Raw genomic sequence first — 15,780 nt, forward strand, 5'->3', positions numbered from 1 at the left:
CTCCAATAGAAAGCATTCCTTGACAGGTATTTGACTTTTATTTCCTTTCTTTAAAGTTGTGAAAAATCAAGTAAGTGACTAAAAAGTGATGAGTAGCAGATGCTAACGAAATCGATGTGGAAGCAGCTGCAATGGCAGTTTCACTGGAATTAACTGCCCTTCTCACATTAAAATCATTCAATCATCATCATGCACATTTTCATTGCACTTTAGTAGTGCACAGCAATGGTCCAGTGATGTATGACTAATGTGACCCCCTGCACCAAAAGGATGCTAAAGCTCTGGTCTAAAATATAAGCAACTAGTCTTATTTGTGAACGTAATTGAAGGAGACAGAATGTTCAGCAAATCACCTTCCCAGTTTAGCTGCCTCTTCCTAGTTGACACAGAGATTGTTGGATGATATATTAATTGAAATCTTGAAGGAACAATGTGTGGTTCGAGATGCTTCCCCATTTCCCGCTCCATTTCTAAGCCCACACTGGCCCGGCCAAATCGAACCTCAAATTCCACTTTAGCTCAGCCCGAGGAGGAACCGACAACCCCAAAACCTCACCTCAAAGTGACCGCATGGCGACCGCTTCTGGCAGCAGCAGCCATTGCTGAGATGTTAGGAACCGCTGGTTGAGATATTGTTTTACTTTAGGCTTTACTCTGTCTATTTTGGCACCACTGAAATCAACACTGGCCTACGTGTTAGCCCCATGAATTACTGGCAAACCAGTCCGTTTGGGAGAAAAAAAAAAAAAAAAAAGTTCCCAGAAAAAAAAAGGTCTATTTTGACGGAAAAGTTTAAATAATTTGACATGGAATGCTTCTTGGGGCCTGAGCGAGAGTCTGATTTTCCATCCAAACGCACCAGTGTTTAGCTATGAGTCAGGTTCTGCCAGGGTGCTTTCAAAGGTCCTTTGACTCTTCCGACAAAGTCGACTGTTAGCAAGGCAACACTGACATCCACTGGAGAACCAGTGGCTGTGCAAGCAATTCAGAATGGTTTTATTTAAGCAGCACGTCTCCATCACATTTTTTTTTTTAAATCTCTTTTCACAAAGCAACAACAAAGCAACAACTAACTCACGATATTGCTTTTTTTTTTATACTACAGTAAAGGTCCCATCTTATACCTATTTTCAGATCTTTATTTTTCCTCCTGGACTTAATTATCTAGAAACACAGAGGGTCTCCTGAAATCAGCACATGTACCCCTCAAAAGAAAAACACAGTGCCGCAAAAGTGCTGAACAAACCCCTGAAGGTTTGGAAAAGGGCTAAAAAATAAGACGGCCCCCAGGAGACCTGGACTCCACCTCTAGCATAAAGACAGCTGGAACAGGCTCCTCCACAGTCCCAGTATGTACTGGATAAGCAATGATATAGGACCTGATTTACAAAGATCTCAGTAAAGCATTCCAGTCAGTTTATTTGGACATGAATTGTTTGTAAGAGTAATCGCCACACAAACTCTGATCAGTTAGTCAGTGGATCTAAAACAAGTGACTCTGACATAGAAAACTCTCCACCACGACATAAATTCTAATCACTAGTAACTGAGATCAGAATGTGAATGTGAAATCAAAGCTTGGTCATTTTCCAGCCAATGCACAATTGGACAAATCCAAATGTTATACAATTCTATCTGCATATTTTGAAACTAGCAATCAATAAGCAACCCAAATAATAGGAGAACCTATGAAAGACATCCAGCACAGATTCCATCCCAAAAGTTTGATTTACATATGCGATGTAGCCATCACCATGACACACTCCTTCACATTCCCCCCAGGCACAGCTTGTTTTTCTTTTTCCTCTTCTTCTGCTTTGGTCTTTTATCATTGGGCCCCAGCCAACTTTCCTCCATCTAACCCTGTCCTCTCCATCTTCTTCTCTCACACCAATGTCCTCTTTTACTTCACCCACAAATCTCTTCCTCTCTGCATCCTTCCACTGTCATAATCACTGTCCCTCCTCTGTACATGTCAAAACCATCTCAGTCTGGCCTCTCTGGATTCATCTCCAAAACATCTGACTGTGATGTGATGTCCTCATTTCTGGTACTTTTCATACTGCTCACTCCCAAAGAGAAGCTTATCTTTTTTTTTAATGCTTGTCGGCTTGTCTCTAAAAACATGTTCCTTGTGGCCCGCCGCTGACGTTGCAATTTTTATGGTCACCTCACGATGGCAGCACTTCCGCACAGTCTGGGGTATGTAGTCAGGCAAAGTTGAACGTCAGCTAGGAACCATGCAGGCGGAACTAACGTCTTTGTCATCCGACGGAAATCAAGGTAGGTGCACATGGAATACCAGGAGCTGTCTCGATTTTCCATGGTTGGCCGAAGCCAAAAAGTATTATTCTATTCTTATTCATCGTATTTAAAGGGGTGATACAGGTTGTAAAATGAAAAAAATAAATAAATAATAATGATTAAAAAAAAAATTAAATGTAGTCAGGAAAAAAATCATTCATTAATGCCATCGCCATGACATACTCCTTCACACACTCCTGTCTGGTCAACCAACACATTCTCACTCCGTAGATGGAGAATGTGTTGGTCTGGTCTTCACTGCCACTTGGATTCAGCAGAGCAAGAAAAACTTTCGCAAGCACTCACACATAGCGCACCAAAACTTTCCATTGATGCACGCTGGGAGGCGCCACAGAACCATCAAAACATTCCTCTTTGCAGACCAGTTTTCCCGCGAGCAAAAATGACAATATTCCTATAAATAGTTCATGTTAGAAATATTTTTCTTAGTTTACTGTTTGAAATGTCTTCTGTTTTGTGTTTCAGTGTAGAATCTAAGATGACCGACCATGCTACACAAGCAAATTCCACCTGATTGATTGATTGATTGATTGGTTGGTTGAGAAGGTATGCTCAAAGCCTGAACTCTTTGTGAGCATTCAATTAATGTTGATTTTACGTTAGTTTAAATTGACGATTACATTTTGCAGATTAGTGCAGAATCACTAGTAAATTTTCAGGCGTGAAAAATCATAATCAGTCACCCACTAGAGGTTTTGATGTTGTGGCCAATAGTTTACTGACCCCTTTTAACCACTAGATGGCGGAGTGTACGAAAAAAAAGATAGCTGCTATGCCAACATTTCTAACTACATTAGGTAAATTGTTTTCAAAATGTTGAGGTCTCTTTTTTTAATAGTCTAGAATATTTATACACCGTAGTCTGCACTATGCATTATTTTGTATTGGGACACTGTTATTTCAGACAAAGTAACGTTAGATGCAACACTTACTCTATAGCAAAGGTGAAAGAAAGTATGCTTTTTTTGTGTGTTTGATTGATTGTTTTAAGTTGATTAGGTGACCTAAGAGACAGGACTGTTGTAATAAGTTAATGGCACCAAGGAGCAGGCCTTTAAACTGGTTACATGACTGAAAATACCACATGTGTGCTGTATAAAGTAAGAATTCATTAATTCACAGTGGAAATGGGGTTGTTTCAGTCTGCATGGGAGAGTTCCTCTTCTGAATGCCTGATCCTGCTTGAATCACTATAAAATACGACATCAGTCCTCTCTGCTCCCTGTTAAATGCACACATGCACATCTGGTCCGGTCACATGACAGCTGTAACCACAGAGATCAATTATAGATTGGTGACATCACCTCTATCAAGTGTCTGGGTGCAGCTTTGGTCCCCAGGAGAGCCGGAACTCCCAGGGTGACCATGTCTTTGCTCCATCTGCAGCTCAGTGGACCTGCTGTTGTTATGGCTTCAAACAGGCTCTGGCTCCGGCGACGGTTTGAAATTCTCGCCACATTTTTGGCAAGTGATTTGCAGCTACATTTGCAACGCGACGGCAGCATTCATTTCTCATGGTGTCACGATGCCGCGGCACAGCAAATGCCAGCTCACCACCCACTAAGTTAGACAAACATAGTGCTCTATTGTTATGTATTTATGAGGGCTGTACTCCAAAACAGTTTCGCTCATCTCAAATCCTCAACAAGCAATTCTCACACCGGCGCACAGTCAAAACTGTCCTGACAGCCAGAACAGGATAAATAAAGTAAGAGATTTTTTTTGGCCTAGCAGCTATGTCTGTTCACATCACAGTCTGGCAGTGATTTGAGTGCACTGAGACAGCGCAGTCGTACTAGTCTCTCTAAAGACTAATCTACTTATTAGTCTAAAGTCAAACTTCTCTTTATGTACCAATCGAGGTTATACTTATTTTTTTCTAAAAGTCAAAACTAAAGGGAACAGCTTCGGTTTGAATTTTAAGCTAAATTACACTTAGGAAAGGCCAAAGGCACATGATTTATTAAAAACAACTTCTCTGAGAAACTATGAATGTCCTTACAGATTCTCTGGGTGATGCAGCTTGTAATACATGTCATTTCCACTTCTGTCCAAAGAGTATCCCTAAAGGAATATAATACAAGAATGGAATCAAAGCTCATTGTAAAAAGTGAATAGCGAACGTACCTATCGTTATATTTCAGCCTGTAGCATTTAATGGTTGAGATTTTACTTGCAAAATTTAAATGCAAAATAAAATAATAATTCATTTTGCTACAATTTTTTTATTGCAAATGCAAGATTAAGAATGGATTTAACTTGTCTTCAAACTACATAAGACTGCAGACTATGCAAGAAGTGATGTGCAATAATGTCATAAAAAAAATACTTATAAGGTGAAAGCTTAACACAGATTAAGAAAAAAAGAAAAGCGCAGCGTATCCGCAAGTGTGTCATAACGAAAAATGTCCTTCCTTTCTACACGTCTAAAAATGTTACGCATTTGATCGTCCCTTTGGACAATTAGACCATGTGCCTCTCTGTGCTTCACACTTGATATAAATATCTCAGATAGTGGCATTAAATCAATTCAGCAGAGTCATGTGGAGGCTCATTTCAGCCTGCCCCCCTTACCTGCTTGACATCTGACCCAAGATATCCCTGCGGTTTATCCGCGGGCGTAATCATTTCTTCTTCTTTTTGCAGCAAACAATCAGTCATTGGCTTTGTTTGAGGAGCGCTCTATTTTTGCCCTGCAGATCTGTCTTTGGAAGCCTAAACCAGGAAGAGGTGATGTCATGATGGCTATCACTTACAATGCTTTGGCCAGCTGCAGATGTACAGAGCCCATTCTCTCCCGGGCTATGACCTCAGCCTGGGAGTGCAGAGGGAACATCTGCCCGATGATCTAGTTAGCAGGATGCATGTTTGATCTGGTGCAGGGAATTACGCTGGAGAGGGCTCTCTTCTGTGAGTCAGGGAAAATATTTTGCTGCAGTCTGCATCCTGTGCAGCAAAAGTAGGACGGTTTGGAGTCAAATTGTTCGATGTAATATGGATTTTAAGTGAAAACAGGGTATCAGCCATCCAGGAGAATTGTCAAATAATCACTCCTCCCAATGTACAACTCAACAATATTATAAGTTTCTAGACCACCGAGGGATTTCCTGGACATAAGGAAAGTCTATCCCCATCCATTGCTGCTTGCACACGCTCCACTTTTCAGAAAGTGTGCGTTTAAATGTGTCTGAGCAGGAAGTTCTTGGATGTGGCTGTAAACAGAAGGCTGAATATGCTGTTTTTTTGCGATAAATAATAGTGTAAGGCCTGAAATAACGATTTGAAAACGAATATAGTATCGGATCTAAAATATATGCTATTGAATTAAGTGCTTAAATTGGTGCAAAAGACTAAGCTCCTAGCACAACATTGCATAAAAAGACAATTTTTGGTGGGTTTTTTTGGTTATCTTAGGTCTGCTAGATGTCATTACCTCTGGTCACAAACAGTTGAGCTGTCTCTCTGTTTTTAAAGCCTTTGTGCTTAGGAAAACAACAAGCAGCTGTTTATTGACAACAGATGGACAGCAAGTTGTGGACCCAATTTTTGAACAGAATACAGATTGTGTCATTTTCAAATTGTCCACTGGTTGCCAGTTGCCATTTCAAAATTCTGTCAGATACTGGTTTAAATACTTAATGCTTGCGTATGCTGGTCCCTTTCATCCTATTGAGATTGTTTCAAGACAAAGACTGTAAGGTGACATCTTTTCTAGCAGGTAGCAGCAGGCCTTTGCTCATCGGTTGCCTCTGAAAGGAACTTCAAAGGGCTACCATGTCAAGCCCAAACTCATGAATCAGAGGGGAAACGCCACGAGCTGTCCGGGCCGACTTAAGAGGAACACCCGTGAGCAATGTAGACCCTCGAAAAACCCACTTGACTCGCACGTCATTGTGAAATGAAAGGAAACGGGCGTTAACACGGGTTACACCTTCAGGAGCAACATCTTGTAGCGAGATTAGAAAAGGTGGAGGAACATGCCTGACGGTGCACCTGAGGGACAGCTGACCGAGATACAGGTGCACCGTCATGTGTCGCCCCCCCACTCCCCAACAAGTGTCGGCCGGCAGTTGGTTGAAGTTCACAGTGTCGCCACCCGCTCTCTTTGAGTGGCAGCTGTGCTGAAACTGAGCAAGTGACTGTGGCAGCTGCCGTGAGACCCCCACCCTCTCGCACCTCCCACCTCCACCCCTCTCCCCTGCTCCCCTCACCAAAGACTCAGACATTTCTAATAACGTTGGGCAGACTACCCTCCACTCTGAACCCAGAGAATCTCTCTGCTTGGGATGAACAGAGCTGTTTGTGCGTCCGCGCGCCCGTGTGTGTGTGTGTGTGTGTGTGTGTGTGTGTGTGTGTGTGTGTGTGTGTGTGTGTGTGTGTGTGTGTGTGTGTGTGTGTGTGTGTGTGTGTGTGTGTGTCTGGCACACTATGTCCTCGAGGGAGTTTCATTTTACACAGCGTCTCTCCGTTCGAAATTCATTGCATTGTCTGCTGAGAGGAGCGCTGATCAAACCTCGAGCTGGGCCCCGCAGGACAATCAATCAAAGTGTGTTAAAAAATTCCAAGAAAGAAATGCAATGCGAGAGATTGCCAATCATGCAATGAAATCGCCAACGAATTTCGCACTGCATGTTAAACGGGCGTATCTTGACCTCGGTATCCCCAATTGGCGGGTGCTGGTGCATCATGTGTCAGAGCGGCCGCCCTCTGATTGGTGCATCCTCTGTCTCTGTGCGGCAGCGGCGGGAGAAGCCCCAGAGGGCCCCCGGAGACAGCATTCAAATATTACCACCTGGGACATTATTTCTAGAAGGACTTGAGAAAAAGCCAAACGAGCCGTCCGTTTGAAATGTGAGCCAGGCCTGATGCGGCGCTTTCATGCCTGGCGTTGCTGCAAAAGATTGGACGGGGCCTGCCAAGAAGCCCCTCAGATGGCGAAATGAGTCGCATGTGTCGCAGGAGCGTCGCCCAAACACGTGTGTCAGTCATCGCGAAGCATTTCCGCCGCGTGCTAATTCACGGAAGCCTATGGAGTTAATGTAATCAATCCCAACTCGTGAGTCCACTCTTCCTGCATCTGGTTAGAAACAGGCAGAGCTCCAAACTCTCCAAAGGGCTCGCTCCTGCCCTGAACTCTGCCCTAAAAGAGCTTGCTGCTGCTAAGTGGCCTCTATGTCAAAGGGAGAGCTGAAAAATAGTTCACACTGCCAACCCCCCAAAAAAGAGATATTACAACCATTTACCGCCTAAATTAGTTTCATCAATTCAGGTTCTGGTGACATTGTTTCATCGTCGAAGCAAAATAAATATTTTTTTTCTCCAGATTTTTCTGCAGTTTTTTTTTCTCCATACCTTTAGCACGGTGCCTTCAGGTGTCTGCGAGATAGGGAAATCCAAATTTGTCTCTAAATGGCAACATTTAGACAATTTTTAACCATTATGTCCAGTGTAGCTTCTTGTTCAAGGATGTTATAAAACTCAGCTGCCCATGTTTACGAACTTGCCGTGCATAAGCTACCACACAAACTGTACTGCTTGTGTTATTGCAGACTCTGCAGTCCATCAGAAACAAAAAATTGCAGTAGAGGACAGATACCAAGATAACAAGACACCACCATCTTGCAAGATTGCATAAATGCTCTCAAAGTAAGAGGCTGCACTGGATATCATTAAGTGTTGTTATATTGTAATCTTCCATGATTGTGTAATAGTTGTGCAGAATATCAAAAATAGACAGAGATAAAGTGGTTTGTTTGCCTGCCCTGTTAATAAATGTGCAATCTACATTTTAGAAATGAAAACAACAATACAGCAGTGGTGATCTTTTCGGCTGTAACTTTTAAAGATGTCTTCAAAAATGTCTTTTCAGGATTAGAAGCATCCTGAATTACTTTGTCCGAAGCAAAACACATTGTGTGGGGCTTTTTGCTGCACACACACAGGCAAGAATTGGGTCCTTCTTATTCGTCCGGGTTTGCAAAAATAGTGTGATGGGAATTAAGGCGTTAAGAGCTTAAACTAATGAAAGGACTATGATGCAACTCCATTGGTTTACGTTCACAAGTTTTGAGTTTGAGGCTCAGGTAAAAATAATGAGGACATCGCCTACTGTTTTTTTTTTTCATATTCTTTTTCTCATGACTTTATGCTACAGATAATGACAATCCTGAAGTGATACATCCTTTATATTGGTTAAAAGGCGCCACAGACCTGATCCATCTCTTGGCCTTTCTACTGTGTTTCTGCTCAGCAACAGGAACCACAGTGCCAGGCCCATCTCTTGCAAAGAGAGAGCAGCAAAAAGTATTTGTATTTGTTCAGAATATGTATGGGACACATCAACCCCGCTAACCTGTTTAGCCTGTACAGCAAAACTGAAGCTTGTGTAAATAATCCAATAGAGATACCGCCACTATGCCACAGTTATCAAATCTGTTACTGTAACAGAGGACAAAAGTCTGCCTCTTTGTTATGTTTTAAGAAGCCTTTGTGTGATGTGAATAATAAATCGTGCCATTTCAGCCACTTTGAAAAGACTCCCGTTTGCATTTTACAGATCAGGTGCAGCATTGAGATTGGATGGTTCCTGCACTCCTCTGTCTTATAACTCAATTTTACCAAATAATGTGGGATTCTGGGTTTCTGTTTTGAAGACAATAAAGGAATACATGTTGACATAAGTACTTGCAATTCCCTAACTTGCTGGTTTTGAGGGAGTGGTTTCAAGAGAAGCTTTGAGTTAGAGAAATAAACAAACAAAAGTTATTTGGGATGTTAAAGGCTCGTTGTATTGATAGCAATAATATTATATTGTATATTTTTTTAAAAGTCTGTGTGTGTGTGTTTCATTGCAGTCGCATGTCTAAGGGGGGGGGGGACTATGTTTCTACTAATCTCAAAATGTAGCAATGTAGTAAGCATAACCATGTTACATCTATTTAGTTTGAGCTAAATAAAACTTTTAATTTTTATATTGATTTGAAAATGAAAGATGCAATAAAACCTACAGTGGCAGTGAAACACAGGAATCACCCTCATCAAAAATACACTCATTTAAGAACCAATAACAGGCCAGTCATTTCAGCCAGGTCTTAAGCAAATAGATCCAGAATAAACATCAGAGTAAACGATCTTAATGACAATATCGCTGGTCTATTGTGCGGTTACTACAAGATAAAGTGCCCCACGGCCTTGTTTGCAGACTTTATTTTAATAAACTCTGCAGCCAGCCTTCCTCCAACTCTGGGGAAACGGGCAGGACGAGCTGAGTTTGCGCGGGCACGGCCGCAGAGAGCGTGCGCGCACGTGTGTGCTGGTGGTGCGTTAGAAGGGAATCCTTCGACTGTGAAACTTTTTTTCGTGGGCCTTCTTCTTTCTGCTCGCACACATAATAATCATCATCGCCGCTGCCGCCATCATCCCCACCTCCTCCCGCACTGTTTTCCCAGATTTATTCACGTGCAGCTCGCTCCCGCCTCACTCAGACATTCTGTCGCCAGCGCCGTGACGTCACCTACGCTAGCAGCCTCCTCTGCCCCGAACGTTTCCCTCCGCCTGTCTTGGATCAAGATAATCTAGTCCCTCCTCGCAGCGGCAGCCGTGAGTTTCCCATTTTGAATTTAAAGGGTGATTCAAATTTACACGTGAGGAAAAAAAAAACACATTACACATATTACTTATTTGTTTACTGACTTACTTTGTTCTTGAAAATTTTCTAAGCCAGCCTTGCGAAAATGTGACATGCAGCTCAAATAACCCTTTACTCACTATATATGTTGGAAACATCCTTTTAAATTCTTTAGGGTAGGTGTAAGCGAGTCCCCCCCACCCCAAACATAAAATAAAATAAAATATGCAATGAACTTTAGGTACAATGTAACTCAGTAACTCTTTAGTATTCCCAGCAAATACAAAAGTACCTTACATGTACGAAAACAACAAAAGGTCCAGCATTCTAACTTGTGTGTATCTCCTTGAACACATTTCAAAACCTACATTACTTATCTTACCACTCCTGGGCTGAGATTGCCATCTCCCCCTTAGGTGAGATATTACTCGCCTCCTTATCTCAGTTGCGATCAGATAGCATACTTTTGAAAGAATGGTGGCAAAACGAAATGTGCTGAAGCTGTTTCGAAATCCTTGATATGAGTCAGGTGAGTGTGATGCAGGAGCGGAGGCTGATTTAGTTCACGTCAGGGGAAATGGCAGAGCCGCTGCGAGCCGCTGTTCTCCCTTCCTGGAGGCTATCAGCTTTCATTATCATGCAATATTAAAGAGGTGATTTGAAGAAACTGTCGGAAGTTTGATTTTTCACACTGCAAAAACGTGTGTGCATTTGTATGTTGCTGAGCTTGTGTGCACACCAACCATTGTCTTGTGGTGACAAGTTCGGATAATGGCCTGTCATCTGGCCGCATAAACAGTGCTTATTATATCAAAAATCAAAGCAAGAGGGGTATTTTAAGGCAGCTTTTACACAGTCATGGAATTCCTTCATGCCAGAATAATTGATTTATTATGCTTGGTGTTGCACTGGGGCACACATTTTAATTCTGTCAGGAGATTCATTCATTTAATGTGATTCACATTATTTTTTACTGGCTATGTGCTACCTTCAAAACAGGAAAAATTCCTAAATTGTGTAATTAGCCCAAGGACAACTAAGGTCAATTTAATCACCGCCTTTTGCAGTGATATCCTTGAAGAACCTCTGTAAAAGCGGGCCTCGTTTGAATCTTTACAAAGCGCAGACAGAACAACAATTTTTTTCACTGTGCAAACTGAATCCTCGCGTGAGATAGGAAACTCAGGAGCGCGACTGAATTCGGCGAGGAAACGGCCATTGTCTCGTAGTTACATAATCCATTTTGGACGGACTACTAAAAATGAAGACGTTTCGACGTGTGAAAAGTAGGTCTTGTTGTTGTCAGGAACTGTGTACCGCCGCGGCGTGATACTGGCGCTCAGCGGAGGGTGATGCGGCTCCGCGACTCGCTGACGCCAGGGCCGAGCAGCAGCAGCAGCAGCAGCAGCAGAGCCGAGGCTGGCAGAGGCGGAGAGGGACGCCAGGAAACCGCGCTCAAGCCCAGTGTGGAAGGTACAGTAAACCTTTATTTTCAATTTATTTACGCGTTTCACGGCAGCTTTGAACGCCTCCCCCCACCTCTCTCTCGTCTGTCTGTAATTTCTGAAAATTTAGAACCCTAAGCGGTCATTAGCTCAACAGTGTGCGTATTGGGAGTTTTAAAAAAAGTTTTCCCTCTCTCTCCCTCTACGCTAAAGTAACAGTCTGGGGATGCAAATTTAACCACATGTCTATAAAACTGTAAACTGACTGTTGTGGTGAGGTGGTTTTTAAAAACGGTATGCCTCGGCCAACAATTAAAAGTGGCTTTTTATAGTGTTCAACACCTTACTGTATGCTGCAGAGACGCAGCCCTGTCTGTGCTCCTGGCCGCTAAAACATCTTCCCTCTGAGGTTTAAAAGCTGATGTGAGTTTGAACTGCCGCACATGTCTAGACATATTACTGTGTACTGGGGTTTTGTTTCCCCTCAGATGATAAATACTGGAGTGCAGTTCATTCACATAATAAACTGAGCATAATGCAATCATGAAGTCAGAGAATCATAAAGAAACATTGGGCGATTGCTCTAAGATGGTACAAAAGTAGCGTATCAGGAAGAACGACCCCCCCCCCCCCCACACACACACACACACACACACACACACAGAGCACTTTGCATTATCGTGTCACTCACGTTATCCTTTTACAATGTTCCACTTCCAAAGTTGTCCTCATTGTGCCGCCTTTTGGCTGATGCACACTTGGCAGAGGCTCCATCTGGTGCACCGACGCGCCTCACGTGTGAGACTGTATTTGTTGTATGAAGTTAACAAATGTGCGAGTCGGCGTTCATTTGACAGAAAGAAAGAGCTGGGAAAGAGGGAGAGACCCACAGCGGCAAAAGCAGGTTCTCTTGACATTATTGAAGATGACATATCAGATTACCCAAAGGACAGGAATTTGTCCTTGTCCGTGCTTTACTTCCAATTGTTCTATCATTCCCAGAGTTTGTGGCTTTCAATTCACTTGGAAAATGTCTTAAATTGTCTTCTCATAGGATTAGAGCGCCATTTGTTTAACGGCGATCCCTCTTTTGATGGAAATACGGCCCGAACATCAGCATTGTGTTCCCTGTGCGCACACATGCAGAACATCACTCCATCCGTTTATGATCGCCGAAAGGCAAACGTCTTGAGTACTAGAAGCAAATGGAGATTATCAGCGTGCCACAATTGGCAGAGTAAGTCACAAGAGGAGCGACCAGCGTCAGAACCCTCGTGTGTTTTCTGTGCAGCCGGGACAACGCAGTCTGCCATGTGTCGCGGTGGAGGTGTGCACTCTAACACAACACTAACCCAACGCTGAGTGCCAAGCATGGTTGGGATAGCTGCTTGAAACCCCCATGTGTTAGCTAGTTATGTCTGCAGTCCTTTGTGGACTAGTGTGTCTGGGACCCAGAGAATCTGAGCTGAAGTTCAGCTCTGCAAAGTCGCTGTAACAGCAAGCGCAGTTCAAGTGACCAGTGGTTCTTCTGCTGTTTGCAGTTGCGTGAAGGTTGTTGGTCTCTTGTGTTGTGCTGCTCTTTGTTACCCAAGTTGCAGTATTTGTTGGTGTTTGTTCAGGAAAATTGATCCACCCACGCGTTGGAAGAGGCTTCCCAGGTCAATGTCGCGTCTCATCACCTTGGGCCCGACGGTGGTTATTTCAAGCTTTGCTCTTGTACTCCTCCAAAACACACGAGCAGCTGTGGTAAAGTCTGGTTACTGCCAGCTGTGGAAAATCCAAACTTTATAGAGCTGATTAAACCCAACAATTGATAAGCCGCGCTTATCAGACAGTACACGGTTAGTCGGTAACATTCACACGCAGGAACAACGGGGGCTTGTTGAGAAGCTTGGTTGTACGTCAGAGAGGTTCTCCCAGATACCTGTCGATGTGAGTCACAAGCCTGAAACTGAAAGCTGGACGAGTCCAAGTTCAGACTGATTTCGTAATGGGGTGGCGAGTGCTGTGGAAGACAGACAAGTCGGAAAGCTAATTGAAATAGTTGAAACTCACAGTGTCAAGGGTCTGACTGACTGTTACTGTAAAACTCTCACTCTAGATGTTGGCCCAATAACAGCAAGGAACACCGTTTGCCACAGGAATACAGAAATGACACAATAGCGTACACCTAAAAAAACCCAAAAAAAACAAGCACGCTTTACGCAAGGTGATATGTAATTAATACAGTAGGTTCCTTGATTTTAGTTATCTGTGTCAAAGAGATTCTGAACAGATACTGATTGTATTCTCTGCAAACACAAGATGATTTGTCTCAAAAGAGATGTTGGTTTTGTTGCACCCCTATAAAGAGAAAACATTCCTACCTGCCTGGCTGCTCGCTCAGAGAATGGCTCTCGGTAAACATCTCAGTGTTGCCGCCGTGGGGGCGGCGGTATGGGGATGTGGATCCGTCCCCAGAAATGTGTTGCCTATCACTGGCATATTTGTCATGGGCCCATTCCCAGTTTCAAGGCGCACCGCAATTTGAAAACGTTGCGCATTCAAAACCGCTAATATTTTCCGTCTCACGCCTCCTACAGTTCGAGCTGCCCCCCCAAGTTGTGCGGTAATCCCTTGTGTGTTGCATAAAGTAACACTGAACATTTTCATTCATTGAACTTAAGACACCGCTTTAGTAGATATTCAAAATGTTACGTGATTTATTTAGAGATTGTGTATAGGGCATGTGTTGTGTTGTTCAGATTGACTTCACACATCTCTGTTTTGCTTTTGTTTTTTTTTGCCTTTTGTTATTGAAGTCATATTTTGAAGGAGTAGTCATAAGACTGCCAGTGTGAAATGGGCATATTGTTTGCACAAGGTAGTTGAAGCATCACAGTGGCGTACTGGGCAGGGAATAAAGTCCTCCCGCCAGTTGTGTGCACCACAGACTAAACGTGATGATCTGTGAAATAAATAATAATTAATTAAATAACATGGGCGCTAATAAGAACGTTAGTAAGCTAAAATTACACCACACTGCTAAATGTTGCGTCCAGTTTAACAGCGGCACCACGGTGCAGAAACACAGAAACCCAGTGGTGCTGCTCAGTCTGGCGTTCTACCCGGCCCTGGCAAACTACTGCTCTTTATTCAGAGCCTTGTTTTTCTAACTATATAAACAACAATGAATCAATGTTAGTGCCAGACTAAAAGGAAAGTCCCCATTTGATCCAAATTAACCATTGAGTTACTGCCACTTGGGCTTTTTTTGGCTGACATTCCTGATTGAAGATCAAAATACGGTCACTCTTACAATTTGCAGTAGAATCCTAATAGAGAATTTCAGCTGAGATCATTTTTTTGCACAGAATCTCTTCGAGCTCCGTTAACTGCTTTTCCTACTGTAAGGCGGCGCTGATGCTTTGCTCCCTTTTCTGCAAGAAGCAGAGATTGCATCTTTGTAGTGTTACCCTCGGCTCAGAAATGACCCTCATAGGCACTTAATTGCAAAGTGCTCGGTGAACAGGCCACATATATATTCTCTTTTGCAACTCACTCTTGCCTCATCTTACCTTTGTCGTTTTCTTCCTGCCCTTATCTTAAATCATTCCGCCTCTCTTTTCTCTCTCTTTCTCCCTCCCTCCCTCTCTCCCTCTCGCTTTATCAATCACTCTCTCTTCCTGCCCTCCTCTGTTTATAGCCAGCGACTCCATTGAGCGGGGGCTAATGGAGGCCCCATCCAGGACCCTGCTGATAAATAATGTAGCTTCTTTATAATGCCCCCTCTCTGGGGAGGGTCCAGAGAGCATCATTACTGGCTCCTCATCCTACACAGCCCAGACCTAAATTGATTAACAGACACTGGAGCGGTGCAAAATGATCCATGGGGCTGGTGTAGTGGCGAGCGGCTCGCACCAGGTGGGTCAGAGCCTCCCGCCTGTCAGTGTCGTATGATCCCACTCCGCGCTCCCATTAGCCTCCCGTTTCTGTCCGGCGGGCTAACTGATGGCCATAACAAGCCACCGCTAACGCAATAGTGAGGGAGCATCGCCCCGGCTCGGCTGTGCGGAATGTCAGGGAGGTTTTTATGGAGCTGTTGTGTAAATGATGGTGCGCGCCTCAGATTTATAGGGAGACGAGCGGCAGCCGCGGCCACTGTCGGCATCTGTGTTAGTCCTCCGAGGCGCACCGGGTTCAGCGGGGGTGAGGCCTTTAGGTTGATGGCTGCACATATAGATGTTTAATGCAAGGCATACATCCGCATTGAGCTCAGGTATTTGTATAATTAATGGAAGGAATTAGTGCTTAAACAATTAGTCGACAGGAAAGGGATGCAGCTATAGGCAGGACTGATGTGTCCGACTATATGCATTACTTCAAGTGGTGTAATGTATGGCT

At 43.5% G+C, this 15,780-nt stretch overlaps 2 protein-coding genes across 2 annotated transcripts in view; both read left to right on the forward strand.

Annotated features, from left to right (window-relative positions):
- The window catches only part of LOC142892901 (nephronectin), a 342,593-nt gene that overhangs the window by 12,821 nt on the left and 313,992 nt on the right, over nt 1-15,780 (forward strand). The gene's annotated exons all lie outside the window — the stretch shown is intronic.
- smad1 (SMAD family member 1) overlaps nt 2,238-15,780 on the forward strand; it is a 28,149-nt gene continuing 14,606 nt past the window's right edge. Inside the window, exons 1-2 of the mRNA XM_076033017.1 lie at nt 2,238-2,283; nt 11,259-11,425. The gene's annotated coding sequence lies outside the window, so the exon portion shown is untranslated. The remainder of the gene's footprint in view (nt 2,284-11,258; nt 11,426-15,780) is intronic.

This window comes from Nelusetta ayraudi, unplaced genomic scaffold, assembly GCF_046127955.1.
Source record: "Nelusetta ayraudi isolate G7.1 ecotype Tasmania unplaced genomic scaffold, CSIRO-AGI_Nayr_v1 ptg000004l, whole genome shotgun sequence".
NCBI lineage: Eukaryota > Metazoa > Chordata > Actinopteri > Tetraodontiformes > Monacanthidae > Nelusetta > Nelusetta ayraudi.